Source organism: Lissotriton helveticus, chromosome 8 (assembly GCF_964261635.1).
Source record: "Lissotriton helveticus chromosome 8, aLisHel1.1, whole genome shotgun sequence".
NCBI classification, from domain to species: domain Eukaryota; kingdom Metazoa; phylum Chordata; class Amphibia; order Caudata; family Salamandridae; genus Lissotriton; species Lissotriton helveticus.
The window spans coordinates 153,745,081-153,761,438 of NC_136069.1; the positions used below are offsets into that span (position 1 = coordinate 153,745,081).

A 16,358-nucleotide genomic window follows, 5' to 3' on the forward strand; every position below is an offset into this window, starting at 1 on the left:
GAAGCGATGGTACAGACTGGAGTAATGTCCCCATCATTGCGTGAGGCCCTCGTAGTTGCAATTATAAACCCTGGCAAACCTAATATGTGCTCCTCTTATAGGTCTTTATCGTCGCTAAATGTTGACGAGAAAATATATGCTAAAGTTGGCTGATACTACCAGGAGTGGTAGGGCCGGAGCAATCGGGATTCATCCCGGGCTGGGGTCTGCATACCAAACTCAGAACGCTGCTGGGTACAGTACCGCTACTGGATCCTGAAACAGAAGTGGCAGAAGTCTTTTTAGATACTGAAAAAGCATTTGGCTCCATGGAGTCTGGATTCATGAAAGCAACCTTGTGGGGATTGGAGTAGGAGAAGTTTTCCAGCAATTAGTTATGACACTATACAACAAACCAGTGGCATATATTCATATTGTTGCAATTATGACGTCCAAAATTTCTATCACAAGAGGCACCTGACAGGGCTGCCCATTATCGCCCCTGCTCTCATATCAGAGTCACTGGTGTGTGCGCTTCGAGAATACCATGGTCATAGAGGGCTACGATCCCCAAGCTACAGGCTGGTCATATTAGTATACGCTGATGACACATTATGTTCCGGAGCCAGAGAATAATCTCATACCTATGCTAGGAGAAGTGGTAAGATTTGGGGGACTTTCGGGACTAAAGGTCAACTGGGATAAGTCCATTATTTTTCCACTTACCACATCTACGAAGCCGCCAGCGTCAAAATTCCCCTTGCGATGGACCGCAGAGGCTGTGCGGAACAGCGAAGCTGAACCCACCATAGCTGCTTCGGTTGCCACCGGGGCAGTTGTCTCTGCCCTTTGTACTATTAAGATTGCAGTCTTTTGTATTTGGACATATTTGATGTTCAATAAAAAGACAACTTTGAAAAAAAAAAAGAAAGAAATACAAATTCACACAGACCCAGCAAAGGTCATACTGGAGAACTATGGCAAGGCGATACAAAAACTGGAAGCAGATGTGAATCGTTGGATAAAACTACTGCTCTCCCTTATTGGGCGTATAGCTACTATGAAGATGATAGTTTTACCTAGGTCTTTAATCCTGTTTTTGAATATACCTATTCTTCTACCTAAATCAGTCTTCACAACACGGCGCACAGTACTGACAAAGTTAGCATGGGCGGGAAACCAGCCAAGGGTTCTGTGGGAGGTCCTCCCTCTACCGTATGACATGGGAGGTCTTAGTGCACCAGACCTAGAATTGTATTATAAAGCGATGCAAAGCTCCTTCGCTTATTACTGAATTCATGGCTCACAAGATATGCCTAACCAACACTTAGAGAGAGATGCTGCATACCCCTACACACTTCCTCAGAAGCTTTTCAAGGCTCTAAGTTGCTGATATGGAGTCTTTCACTTACTAAACAGTACAATACACGCATGATGGGACTTGCTAGATAAACAAGCGAGCACTCTCTTACATTGCCCCCATGTCTGGTTGGAGTGGTGCTCTTGGTTTTCACTAGGACTGGAGAAGAGTGTGAGAACTGCTCTGCAAAAGCAAGGGGTTACAAAGATGGGAGATCTGTTCCAGGATGGGGTGGTGGGGAACTGTGGGAACATCCCGAGCAAGGAACCCAGCCATCATCTCTAACTCCATATCATTGCCATAGAGTCCGACATGCATTGAGGGAACTGTTAGGGCAAAACTTTCAAGAGCCCCCTGACATGCCTGCACTGTCTGCCATAATACAGAAAGTAGCCCCTGATAAGTTAGTAACCGTGCTATACACTTATGCACAGAAAGCCCGCAGGCCCAGCGTGAGTAAAGCCAGATTGGACTGGCAAAGAGACTTGAGTAGGCCCATAGAAGATAAGGTTTGGCAGTACTGCTGTGCAAAAACTAAGGAGGTGTCTTTACATGGGAGGTACCAGTTAATACACTTTAAATACATAAATCGTGTGTATTAAACACCAGAACGGTTGTTCAGATATCGCCTGCGGGAATCTGCAAACTGTCTGCGATGCAACGCATGTGAAGTGGGGTTTATGCACGCTGCTTGGTACTGTCCAGTGATTTTTCAGTTTTTGGAGGGCGTTTTTCAGGAATTGACTGCCATAGCAGGCCTTGCTATATAGATGGAGCCAATGTTAGCCTTGCTAGGCTATGATAAAGACATCGATATATCGGTCAGGAAGCATGTAGCCATGGGACTTATGTTGGCTAAGCGCAGAGTAGCGATACGACACTAGGCTTGGGACCCTGCCCCAAAATTAGAGGACTGGCACTTGGACATGACATACTGCAATGGAAAGTCGGATGCTTTTACTAAGCTTCAGCTGCTGGGGATATGCCCTAGGGATTACTGGGCCCAATATAAGGCCATTTAGCAGGCAAAGGTGAAAATGATGAGGAGGAAAGGTGGATTGAGGGGTGATGTCTGACATGGGATACTTAGGGGCCCATTAGGATGTCGGGCGGATTGCCTCCGCCAGGGTAGCGGTGGCCACCTCCACCCTGGCGGAGGCAATCCGCCTGACATCCTTCCCTGCATTCCCCCCCGCCATATTACGATGGCGGAGGGGACCGCAGCGGTGGGAAACACCGCCCGCCTGTTTTCCGCCCCGGTCGCCTTGCGGCCGGGGCCGAAAAGGGATAACATGGTGGCTGTGTCTATCAGACACCGCCAGCCATATTAGCATGGGCATTTTGCTATGCCTTTCCGTGGCGGCAATGCCGCCACGGAAAGGCAGGCGGACTTCACTCTGGGGGCCCCCTGCGGGCCCCCAGAGTGAAGCACAGTAGGGGGTTGCACACGGGGGGTACCTATGGTACCCCCTGCATTTGCATAATGAAAGCGGCAGGCACCGCGCGGTGCCTGTCGCTTTCATCAGACAAATGCGGAAAATACAGGATGTGCCCGCCACTGTGGCGGGCACATCCTAATGGCACTTCCGGTACCCCCGCCCTTAAGGCGGGCGGTCCCATTTTCCGATAGGGTGGCGGCATCCTAATGTGCCCCTTAGAATGGGTAGCATAATGCAGTGGGGTTGGCTGTTTAGTTGGATGACAGTAACGCCGCAGACAGTACACCTGATATCAGGATATGACACGCCATGTATGCTGTGGAAGAGCACACAGGCAATGGGAATGGATTTGCGGGAAGATCAGTCTATGAAACCAATGACTGAAATAGAAATGTACACTAGAGAATGCTATCTAACACTAAACGCTTTGTAATACTGTTTGTATTATGCAAGATAATGTTGGGTGGCGGGCTGTGGAACACTCAGATGTCTATGTGTAACTGTTCAAATGTTAATAAAAATGTTTTTTATTAATACATACAAAATACAATTATTGGCATAATGGCCTCCCCTAAGTAAAATACTGGCAGTGGCATACCAGAATGAATTCTTGGAATACGGTGCACCCCTGGAATAATCCTGGTACTGGCATACCTGAGGAAGATTTTGGCATTGGGGCACCTTTGGAGCTGGCTCATTGGACATACTTCTTAACATAAGAGAGGGAAATTGTGGTATATGGAAGGTGGCAGCAAGGATAAAAAAAAAACAGATCCTGAAATACTAGAGGTAACTTTGACATACAATATATTAATGGAATTAATTGCAAAATTCTGACACTGCCATATTTTTTGTAATTTTTGGCATAATGGTGCATCCATGGCATATGAGAGGCCTGCATGATAAACTGCTGGCTCTGGCGCAATGGAGGTGCTCTTTAGCATCTGGGGGCTCCCATAGCACATGCTGAACACAATGGGGGTTCCCCCTCATTAGGGTCAGGTGTTGTTGCCTTGGCACACCATGTAAGGGTTTGGATATGAAAGAGTGTCCTTTCAAAGTCTATGGCTTTTTAGAACAATTATGTGAAAATTGTACTTTTAAATACACAATTTTATCCATTAAATTAAAATTTTCTCAGGGGGAGAACCTCAAAGGCCTTCTAGAAGAGGTCTGGCTTATAAACAATTCAAGGCGATACTTCCCACTACTTTCAAAGGTCATGTAGACCCCCAATATAGGTGGTTTCTAAAATGGACATTTTGTGTTGAGTTATGGTAATCATGCAGCTATGGTACTTTAGCTAGGACAATCACTGTAATGTCTTAAGGTCATCGTTTAACGCTTCCTGGGGATATTCAGGGGAAAAAGTCAAATGATGTCAATTCCGGTGAAGTCATTAAGATGTGATGTCATTTCCGCTACCGCTGACATTTTGGTGAGTTGACGTCCATGTGAACATGTTGAAACTTACTCCAGACACCTTATTATCATGAGTGGTAATGAATGTGGCTTATATGGCACTCAAAAAACTCAAGCTGAGTTGATGGTTCAGCAAGGCTGGGGGTCTTCTTGACTTTCATATTTGTATGCTTTAGCCAGTGCATTAGCTGGTGTGTTACACGAAACCCACTGTGAAAATGTGTGCACACCTTTAGATAATAATAGGCAACTGTTTTTTTTGGCTAAATCGATGTATCATTGTGCAACAACTATAAGATTAATTCCGATCCATGTCCTTGGAAACGTGATAATGGGTCGATGTGATGGCTTGCTTAATGTACACTGCATATCAACCTTAATTCAAATGCTTGCGTGATGTTGTCAACCAAAAACAAAAGAAAGCAATTGAGACGCAAAAAGACCTGAGTCGAAGTTAAAGTTAAGTAATCAGGGAACATTGGACACTTGGTTTAGAAATTACAACCATATGGATAAGAAGAACGCAAATAAAAACACTTTCAGGCTAGAACTCAATTTCCTATATTATTTATTAAGCCAGCCACTAATATCAGGAAAAGCTGGTAGACATTAACAGGCTCGACTAGATTCCACTGTACTTCAAGGAAATCTGAGGAGAAAAAAAAAAAGGAAAATAATTAGCTGGTAACAAGAGTACAATAATGGTGCTTCTGTTCATGAAAACCTAGGGCCTCATTAGGATGACGGGAGGACTTTGCCCGCCCGTCATCCCATCGTAAACCGGGACCGCCCGCCATAAGGGCGGGGGTACCGGGGGTGCTATCCTGTATTTTCAGCATTTCAGCATTTTCTGCACCGTCCGCCACAATGCTGAAAATGCACTTTCACATTGTCATTTACAAAGTGGCAGGCACCGCGCGGTGCCTGCTGCTTTGTAAATGACAATGAAGGGGGGTACCACAGGTACCTCCCATGTGCACCCCTCACCTGTACTTCACTCAGAGTGAAGACCGCATGCCTTTCCGTGGCGGTATCGTGGTAGTTTAGGGAAAGATAGTGTGCTCAAGTTCGTTAAACAGAATTGATTGATGCATTTTAACTTCAATTTATTTTTTTGATCCCCTGAATCATCAAAGAGTTAGATATTTGCTTTTTATTATAGAGAGTAAATCTCTTCAGGAGATTTGGACTTATTGTACTTTGATATGATTCTGCTCAGGTTGATTTGCGTTGCCTTGTTTCTAATTCTATAGTTAAACTCTACTAAACTCCGCTGGAGTAGTCGATTGCATTAATGTGTGGCTACATGGGTTGCACTGTATTGAGATGCTTACTAGTGATTTTTACCTTCCCTGCTTCCTTTGTGTAATGAGCTCAGACTTTAACAATCTTCAATCATTGTCTGTACTCCCCTTTCTCTAACCTTCAAATCTCTCCACCACCTTATTCTGAGCTCCCTTTGCCTCCAGTGACATAACACAAACAGTATCTGTTAACGGCTCAAACCTTGCCCTGCTTGACCTCAAATAAGCCTTCTCTCTGGTGTGGAGGAGTGTGGCTCAATGGTTAGAGCGGCACACCCTGATGCAGAGTTCTGGCCAGGGACCAGGGTTCGATTCCTGCCTCGGTGGGCTCACGGGCTTGAGAGAGCGCAAACTGATTTAAATGTATGAGTACACCACACTTACCTGTAGTAAGCACAAATCATGAAGAGAAATGCCATGAGTGCTAATAGTATCTGCAAATATATTCTGAATGTATAGCTAATATAGAGATTTAAGTAGAAGTGGAACTAATACAGAAATGTGTGACATTATATGATTTTATTAGACGTGATTATTTTTGAATCCATGTCGTGAAGCTGCTAAAACATAAGATAGTATGTGGTTAAAAGCAGAACGTGGTAGGCCTCAGGGCCAGAGCTGGAGGGAAAGGGAAGGTGGTTCTTTTCACGACACAGATTATATTAAGGTTTTTGGTCATTGCATTTAATAGGCCATGATTTATAGAAATGTTTACTTAATAATAGAATAAGAGTATTAACATGCTTTAATTAAATGAAGAAGTTGAATGCTATAATCATAATGAGAAATATTGTAGGCCTGAAATGTTTTAGCATTTATTTACACGTACATGTCTGGGCTGAGAAATGTTGCAAGCCTTTTTCTTTTAGAAGTCTATGAGAGTTGGGTTCTTGGCTACAGATATCTGTCTGCAACAGGAAAGGGGGGATCCAATTATAAATGAATGAATAGAGGTCTGTTCAGTGGACGGCCCAGACATGGAGGAGGGTTCTGGAATGTTTAAGGGGTATCAGCGGGCCGGAGAAGAGACTGAGAAGCAAGGTCAACTCTAACGTCTGAGGCCCAATACAAAGCATCATGGAAAAAGCCTGAAGTTGCACCACGTGAGAGGCGTTTCGCAAGGGGCGTCTCAAATGTTGTTGACTGTTTTGTATTAGGGACAGCACCCCTGGGTGGAGTTAGAGCAGAGACCTGAGGACCCTTTAGAGAGCGGATGGGTAGGCAGTGAGGGGTCATGACTGGAGAACTTTAGGTTTTCACCAAGAGACTTAGAGTGAGTGACTTCCCTTGGGGGTCATTCACTGCTGACACCTTTATTAGGTTGGGATTTGGTTAAGTAGGGATACCATCTAGAACAGGGTAGGGACGCCTAACCTGTGTTTGTTTTCCTCCAACCTAAATGAAGGAGAGATATGCGTCTATGCTGATAGCTTTGTTATTCTTAGAACTTGTGTTAGTGATTTCTGTTGCTCGTTTGAGGGCTTTTCGAGAGCACATGTATGTAATTGGACCTGTGTATCTCGTGAATCTCATTCTGAGATGCCTGTATTTGCAGCTCATTATTTCTTTACAATAAACTTTTGAAAGTTAGAAGTTGTCTGTGGTCTTTGGGAGTAGAGTCCTTTATTGGGTGAACTAACTTGCAGATGGGTGTACTGTTTTCCTCCTAGACAGGCAACAAAGGTTCAGTCGACCAGATCGAGGTTTGGATCAATAGATATAAGGTATCGATCAAAATCTCGCCCTTTCAGTTGGTAGCTATAGAGGATGGTTGCCTTCTTGAGGACGGTGACCTAGGCCAGGTTAGCTTACCCCAAGGCCCCTAGAAATCGATGATCGGAAGAACAGCCCGCAGATGAAGATCCGGATGACGTGAGACAGAAAAAGCAGCAGTATCGGTCGAGAGTGAGTATAAAGGGTTATGCGTGTTAGATTGCGGTGTTTTTTGTATTGTATCTATGTTGTAATGTCTGGCGGAGTTGAATGTCTGTAGAGTGACTGTGGAACAGGTTGTGAGCGCGCGCAACCGGTGGAAATCTTAAGTTCAAGGAGAGCTTAAGTGGTTCGGGTGTATCGGACACCCAGAGTAATTGTCAACTAGTGTGAAGGGGGTCATGAGGTACCATTGATCACCCGAGAGACCGAGATAGGGGGAACGTAAGAGTGAGTGCGTGAGTAACGGACGCTGGTCGGAAGTTACTGTGTGTGTAAGCAACCTATCAGAGAGACGATAGACATCTCGTCAGTTGTGTTGACAATTACAGATAGACTGTGGACGTACAGTCGAGAGAAGTGACCGCTTGGTCGGAAGTAGTCATTTTTCGGTGTATGAATGGGACGCATGCATAACCGGGAGACGAGTTGAGAAAGGAGGGGTGCTGCTGCGAAGCGGAGAAAAGAGACGTCAGGTGGTGTCGCGCAGTGATTGGCTGACCGGAGAAAGACCGCGCTGTGATAGGCCAGCTAGCGAACACGTCAGACAGGGTCGCGACGTGATTGGCCGACAGGAGAAAGACCGCGCTGTGATAGGCCAAGCTAGCAAAGCCGCGACAGGATTGGTGGATTGTCATCAGGAAGTAAACAGAGTAGCGAGGCTGGATTTTGTGCGCATAATTATGAAGTGTTTTAAATGGTTGAAAGCGCTGTTTAAAAAAGAGAAGCGGGGATCGTATGAAGGGGAAGAAGCCCCGCCGGAGGGTACGCCAGCTCGTTATATGGCAGTAAATGTTGGGTTGCATACGATCCTTTGGATATCAGAGTGGAGTAAGATTACTGAAGGAAATGAGGAACTGACGTTCCCGAAGTACGGGACGTTCAGATTAGAGGTGTTACATCGATTGAAATCAGTCATGACCTCAAAGAGACCCTTGCCTAGACCAACCCAGTTTGAAGCTCTTGAAGCATGGATTAGGGCAGCGCATGAAAAGAATATGAACAGACGACAAGAAAGGGTGAAACGCTCGGTAAGGGCAGTGCAGGATGCCAGGTGGGATGCGGATGCTAAAAGATGGAGAGTGCATAATTTGGAAATAAATAAACTGTACCCAGTGTTAGAGGCGCCAGTAAATAAAAGTCCCCTGGAAGAAGATGATGAGAGCGAAACAGAGGACAGCCTGATAAACAGATTACTGACAGACAGGCCACCCCCGTATAATAGAGCAGGGGGAGAGGTCGAGAATACTGAAGGAGCAAAGGGGGGCAATGCAGGAGAGCATAGACCGCTTCCCAGTTCAGAGTGGGATCCTGAGCCAAAGAAAGAGTTGTTCCAGCCTAGTCAGGTGCAACAGGTAGTCGGTAGGTTTGTGGTACAAAGAGCGCCGGAAACGGAAAGCGCCACATCCTACCCATTACCAGATGCACTACAGGTACCTGTTACCATAGGTCCTATAATATCGATATATGATCAAGAGAGAGCAAAAGGGGAAGAACGGAAACGGAAAGACAGAGAAAGAGCAGAGGAGGCAAGGAGGAACGATACCACTAATTCCCCGAGTCAGATGCCGATACCCAGAGAGTGGAGCACCCCGATGCACACAGCAGGGGACCCAGGAGGAGATCCTGGGGGCCCTAGATGGCCAATGGATCTGAGGGGATCGGGACGAAAATCCTTTCAAGAGCTAAATGAGTACATGAAGCAGTGGGATGAGGCAGTGAAGGCTCAAAAGTGCATCAATGCTGCGGAAGCTGAAAGAGAAAGTCAGGACAGCAGAGCACGGACTCACTGCGGGGCTGGGGAGAGTAGCCCGGAGTGGGACTGTAGAGGGAGTAGGGGAGTCACCCATTGGGCCCGGAGTGGAGGTAGAACAGACCTGGAAAACGGGGGCCCCGGGAGTGGAGGGGTGGCGCGCCCAATACTCAGTGAAGAAGAGAGGAGAGCACAAGAGTACAGAAACAGCTTTAAGTGTCCACACTGTGTACCTGGCACCAGAGAACTGAATGGGAGTTGTGAGAGGACGCACCATAGTCCCTGTGATGACAGAAATGAGCGCAGCCCAGGGAATATGGGGAACCAGGAAGGATCGTATCGGATACTGAGCGATACGAGGCAAAGGGAGTGTAGCGACCAGAGAGAAAATAACAGAGAGGTGTGCAGTGAGAGGAGAGAAGAAGAAGAGAATGGGCAAAGCCAGAATAGGGGTAACAGGCCCGTGTTCCATCACCTTCCAAGATCGGATGGCCGAGCATGGGACCTGGAGAGATGGGAGCAAGGGAGGCCACCCATTAACTCTCCTGAGCCCAAACGCAGAGCTCGAAGTTGGGATGGTAGGGAGACCAGCGAGCCCCCTTCGAAAGACATATTGCGAGCTGAGATAAAAGCCAAGAGACTTGATGTCTCCAGCTTAAGGTCAGATCTGGATGACATGGTAGATGGTACCCTGCCTTTAGAAAGAATGGAAATGTATGAACAGGATGAAATACTGTATATGGCAAAGGACATCACTCGAAAGGCGAGAGCAGTCCATGAGAAGTTAGTCGAACTAGCAGGCAAATATATGGTGGACTTGTCAAGAACCAAAGCATTACAGGGTAACCACAGGCTACATTACTCAGATCGAGACCTAGATGAGAGGAGAACGATTGGGCTGAAAACACACATAAGGGAACTGATTACTGGAATAAGGACATGGAGGGCACTAGATAAGTGGGAAGAGAGGTGGTCCAAGAAAGGGACCGGCAGGAGAAGCATGATTGGTATGACACCAGGACAGCAGGGAATAGAAGCTTACCCTTTGCGGGAAGTTGCAAATGGGAACTATGTACATGTCCCTTGGAGTAGGGGAGATTTAGCTGCTTTTACCACCTCTTTCCCCAAATTACGAGAGAACCCTGTGGAGTGGTACAAGCAAGTCGAGAGGTTTGTAAAAATCTCTAAGGTCCTTTGGATAGATCTGAACACGTTGTTTGACATTGTAGTACCTGGAGATCTGTGGACAGCATGTAAGGTTAGCGCTGAGTGGCCCACAACGGAGCCAGAGAGAGATGCCAAGACTAATGGGCCGTCCGAGATTGTGATGGCAAAATTCGAGAGAGTGATGACTTGGCTGAAAGAAAAGGTGCCAATGCAAGACATAGATTGGGTCAGAATAGACCGAACGAGACAGGAACCCAAAGAGACAGTCCACGAATATTACGAGAGATTGCTGAAGGCGTTTAAACAGTATAGCGGCTTGGATGTAATGGACCCAAAAGACATAGGACAATTCGTATCCAAGTTCGTTCTGGGACTGAGACCGGATATTAGTTTAATGATTCAGCAACACTCGATTTGTTGGCAAACTAAACCCCTAGATGAAATACTGAGATATGCCAGGTACTGCTGTGATGAGATAGATTCCAAGGCTAAGAAACTAAAAGAAAAGTTGATGGTGGTACAGATGCAGGCAGCAGGGAAAGGGGGACCGCAGCAACAGCAGCAAGGAACAGGTACAGGAGGAAAGAAGCAGTACAGTCAGAACAAGGGTAATGAGGAGAGTTCCACCTTTAGACCCAGAATAGACATAGCTACCTTGAAGAAAACGACTAGGTGCCACCAGTGTAACGAGCTGGGGCATTGGAAACGCGAGTGCCCCTACAATGTAGAGATAGGAGAACAAGAGATAGAGGAGGAAGAGGTTCAGAGCGCGCCTACAAGAGGGGTAACGCCATACCAAGGAAAGGTGCTCAAAGGGGGGGCTCCTCCCCGAGCCCAGTTCCCGCAACCTCCTCGAGTAGGGAGTATGGGTAAGACCTATAGACAAATGCCCCTGTTTGTGGAAGGGGAAGAGTGCTATTATGTGGACCCATTAACCGGACAGAGAGTGGAAAGAGAAGACTGCACCCTTGGGGCAGCCTTAGAGGTAGATCAGAGGGGACCCTATGTGGAAGCAGAAGTAGCAGGGTGCCCTACGACATTTCTGGTGGACACAGGAGCCACTAGATCCACGATCAGATCAGCTGCAGTTCCAGACCTGCCCATGTCTGGAGAGACTATACAGGTGGTAGGGGTCGCAAACAGGAGAATTACCAGCCAATTGACAGAACCGGTGCAGGTGAAAATAGGGAAGTACAGTGATGAGCACCAGTTTGTGGTTTGCGATTCAAGTCCTGTGTGTCTGCTAGGAAGAGACCTGTTGTGTAAATTAAATTGTACTATATACTGTACACCTCAGGGAGTGGAGGTATTGACTAATGATGATGATGCAGATTTCAAAGTTGCAAACTCCAGAATATGCGTGGAGCTGTACCCTACTTTGACAGTAGACGAGCTTCCCTGGGACTTGAGAGAGACAGTGGCACCAGAGGTATGGGATTTCACTGGAGAAGAGATTGGATTGGTCAAAGGGGTGGACCCCGTGAAAATTGTAGTGAAACCGCATGCTGAGTTCCCAAGAACACCCCAATACAAATTGACTCCAGAAACGATTGCAGGCATAAAGCCCGTGATCGAGTCCATGATTAAACAGGGAATACTGAAAGAAATCGTGGGTAGTCCATGCAACTCCCCGATTATGGGTCTGCAGAAACCAAATGGGAAATTTCGGATAGTACAGGACCTTCGAAAGATTAATAACATAGTCGTTTCGTGTTGTCCAGTGGTACCAAATCCATCAGTGATACTGTTTCAGATTCCATTCCAAGCTGAGTGGTTCACAGTGATCGATCTTTGTCAGGCTTTCTTTTCGATCCCTTTGGACGAAGATAGCCATTTTCTTTTCGCATTTAAGCTGGAAAATCGCGTCCTAACATGGTGTCGTATCCCTCAGGGGTATACAGAGAGTCCATCGATCTTTAACCAGCTTTTGAAGAAAAATCTTGAAAGTCTAGTGCTGCCCCAGAAGTCAGTTCTGGTCCAGTACATAGACGACCTCCTTGTGGCGTCAGAAACAGAAGAAGCTTGCAGAGAAGACTCCATTGCTTTGTTAAATCACCTAGCTGCCAATGGGCATAAGGTGTCCCCGGGAAAATTGCAGTACTGCCTGACAGAAGTGCAGTACTTAGGACACAGAATTGAGAAAGGCAAACGAAAAGTGTCACCAGACAGGATAGAGGCGATCATGAAAATGAATGCGCCTAAGACACAGAGAGAGGTCAGGATGTTTCTAGGGATGGTGGGTTATTGCCGACAGTGGATCGTGAACTTTTCACTGAAAGCAAAGCCCTTGCAAAAACTGACGCACAAGGAGGTGAGTGATCCGGTACCATGGGACAAAGACTGTTTGATGGCATTCTTACAGCTGCGAGAGGACCTGTGTCGTGCTCCGGCATTGGGAATGCCTGATTACAATAAACAATTTTTTCTTTACTGTTGTGAGAGAGAAGGTTGTGCGTTGTCTGTGTTGGTCCAAATCCATGGGAATGCCCGTAGACCAGTTGCTTATTTCTCGGCTACTTTAGACCCAGTGGCCGCAGCGTTGCCCGGATGTCTCAAGTCCGTTGCTGCAACGGGTGTCAGCATTGAAAGATGTGAAAATATCGTTATGGGGCACCCGTTAGAGGTGTGCGTGCCACATTCTGTTGAACTGTTGATGACCAGGACCAAAACACAGCATCTGACCAACAGTAGGCTCACGCGCTATGAGCAAGTTATTCTTGCTGCAGAGAACGTGACCCTCAAGAGATGCTCTGTTTTGAACCCTGCTACATTGATGCCACTTCCAAATGATATTGAGGATGATGATGAATGTACAGACCATGACTGTCTCGATGTGACTGAACTATGCACCAAACCTAGACCCGACATCGTAGATGAGCCACTGACCGACCCAGACGAAGTTTTCTTTGTCGATGGCTCATGTGTAAGAGACGAAGTTGGGCAGTTGAGAGCAGCTTATGCTGTTTGCACAATTGAAGGAGTTGTGGAAGCAGGGTGCCTGGAAGGAGTACACTCCGCTCAGGTAGCCGAGATTATTGCCCTGACACGTGCTTGCTTAGCAGGCAATCAAATTCGAGTTACCATATACACCGACAGCCAGTATGGGTATGGGGTAGTTCATGATTACGGGCAGTTATGGTCTCAAAGAGGGTTCATGACCTCTTCAGGCTCTCCCATTCGCAATGGAGAGTTTGTGCGCCTGTTGTTAGAAGCATTGCAATGCCCAGCAAGTATCGCAGTTGTAAAGTGCATCGCACATACCAGAAATGAGGACTTTGTTTCGAAAGGCAATAGATATGCTGATGAAGTTGCGCGGTATTGCGCGGAACAAGGTTACTCTTTCACAGAGGTGGATGTGGGTGGAATAAATGTAAGAACTGAATTAGCCATGATACTGGAAACTGTTGATACTTGGGATGAACTGTCAACCATGCAAGAAAATGCTCCTGATTCTGAAAAAGAAACATGGGAAAAGGCAGGATGTGTAATGGGTGAGACCCATTTTTGGGTCTCAGCAGACGGCAGAGCAGTGTTGCCCAATGAGATGGTGAGTCCAATGGCTAGGCTCATACATGGTCCCGTACACTTAGGGAGAGATGCTATGCTGAGAGTGTTTAGACAGACTTGGTACAATCCTAAGTTTAGAATAGCAGCAGAAGCAGTGTGCCAGCGTTGTGTGACCTGCCAGCAGCTGAACGTAGGGAAAAGAACACCAGTTGCACTAAGTCACATAGGGAGGTCTGGAGGTCCATTCAATCGAATGCAGATAGATTTCATTGAAATGCCAAGGTGCAACCGCCTCCGCTATGTCCTGGTGGTTGTTTGTGTGTTCTCCAGATGGGTTGAGGCATACCCTACACGTAGGTGCGACACCCTCACAGTGGCCAAGTTACTGCTTAGAGAACTCATCCCTCGCTTCGGGGTGCCGGCCTTTTTGGAATCAGATAGGGGAACACATTTTAACAGCGAGCTTGTGAAGATGATCTGTGTAGCACTAAATATTGACCAAAAGCTGCATTGCAGTTACCGACCAGAAGCCTCAGGAATTGTGGAACAAATCAATGGCACAATCAAGGCCAGAATAGCGAAAGTGTGCTCCTCAACGACCCTGAGTTGGCCTGATGCCCTGCCATTAGTTCTCATGAGCCTTCGTAGTACCCCAGACAGAAGAACAGGGTTGTCACCACATGAGGTGTTAATGGGGAGAGCAATGAGGCTGCCATCTATTCCAGCTACTGCACTGTTAAATATCACAGATGATATGATCCTGGACTATTGTAAGGGGCTGTCTGACGCCATGCGTTCTGTGTCCCTTCAGGTGCAGGCTGCAGAGGTTCCAGCGTGCCAGGGCCCGTGCCATGACCTGAACCCTGGGGACTGGGTCCTGGTAAGAAAACACGTGAGAAGAAGCTGTCTGGATATTCGTTGGCGTGGGCCCTTCCAGGTCATCCTGATCACAAACACAGCTGTAAAGGTGGGAGGCCTGCCCAATTGGATCCACGCGTCACATACGAAAAGGGTTCCAGCACCTCTGGAAACAGCTCCTCTCTCGGATAGACGTCCAGCAGAGGACCGAGAAGCCATAGAGGGGGCTAGCCAAGCTGTAGAGGTGCCAGCGGAAGCAGGGAACGAGTCTGACCAAGCTGAGGACGGTCAGTACAACAGCGAAACAGAAGACGCTACAGAAGGAGAAAGTAGCTGGGAGTACGAGTCTGACCCTGACAGGTCTGAAAGAGAGCGAGAACAGACCATAAGGAGAAGGAGTAGAAGGGCACGTGGAGAAGCTAATTGGCCGCAAAGAAGGAGCTCTAGCCTGAGGTCAACTCCAGAGTTAACCCTTCCTCCGATATCAGAAGACTCAGACCCAGAAGAAGGTGCTCAGGGCGCTGAAGCACCGGACCGAAGAAGGTCACGAAGAGTGCGTGTGCCTAACAGAAGATACTCCACACCTGAGTGGACATATCTGGCGACAAATGTCTGTGAAACCGGAGACAGGGAGGATCCGAGCGGTGGTGGTGTCCAGTTCTGAGCCCATTATCACCGTGGAAATACGACTGTTGGTACCCGGTGTCGAACAAGAAGGGTCACTAACATTCGTGCTCCCCAGACCTCCCCGCCTCAGCAAGTTAAAACACATGTTTCTTACAGAATTGCAATTCCCCGACTTTGGTACAACGATAACAGCACATGAAGAGCACAATCTTCGTTTGGAAATACTGAACTATGCTATTGAAGCTGCAACCACAAATCTGATAGTAGACTGTTAAAGGACTTTGTAAATAAAGCAAGCAGAAAAAGAAGATTACCTAGCGCCCAGGAAGCAGAGAATTTTAGGGAACTTCCCTTGAGTTGATGGAGAAGGGCTAGGGTTGTCTTTTTGAACTGTTAAAGGACTTTTGCGAAGAAGGTTGTCAGCCTCCAGTTGTGTGGATTCTAAAGACAAAAGGATTGAAAAGAGACTGTAAAGGAACGAGAGGAAAAGAACTTTTTGCAAAGATAAAGAGAGAGCTAGATTGTCTGACGAAATGGAGGCCGGCACCCCGAACCGCAGAGCTAAATGTATAATAGGTACACTAATAGTAGGAGTGATAATATTAATAGCTTTAGTGGTAACAATTTCTTATGTAAAGGGACATGAAGAAGAGGCAAAGGTAACTGATGTGAGTTCTGCAGAAACGCTTACACCCACAGTTGCTGGTGAGAAAAGGGAAAACACTCAAGAGAAAGCGTTATTGGCTGCAGAAGCCCGCAGGTTACATGTAGACGAGTCCCAAGGAGACTTTAGGTCAAATGCTTATGCTAAACTTTTATATGAATACGTGGATGCCATGGAGGTTAAGGATTGCTACGTCTGCATGCAGTTGCCTGCGTCTGTAGATGAAGGAATTCGCTATCATCACCTCCCTCTGACATATGGCATTACATGTAGCTTATTGCTTAGTATATTTTATGAGAGAGATAGTTTTGAATACTATTTCTCTAATTATGATTCAGTGTTGCCA

General features: G+C 46.7%; 1 long non-coding RNA gene across 1 annotated transcript in view; it reads right to left on the reverse strand.

The window, feature by feature from the left end:
- Positions 1-4,751: 4,751 nt before the first annotated feature.
- LOC144771515 (uncharacterized) overlaps positions 4,752-16,358 on the reverse strand; it is a 39,515-nt gene continuing 27,908 nt past the window's right edge. Inside the window, exon 4 of the long non-coding RNA XR_013599318.1 lies at positions 4,752-4,849. This is a non-coding gene — a long non-coding RNA (uncharacterized LOC144771515). The remainder of the gene's footprint in view (positions 4,850-16,358) is intronic.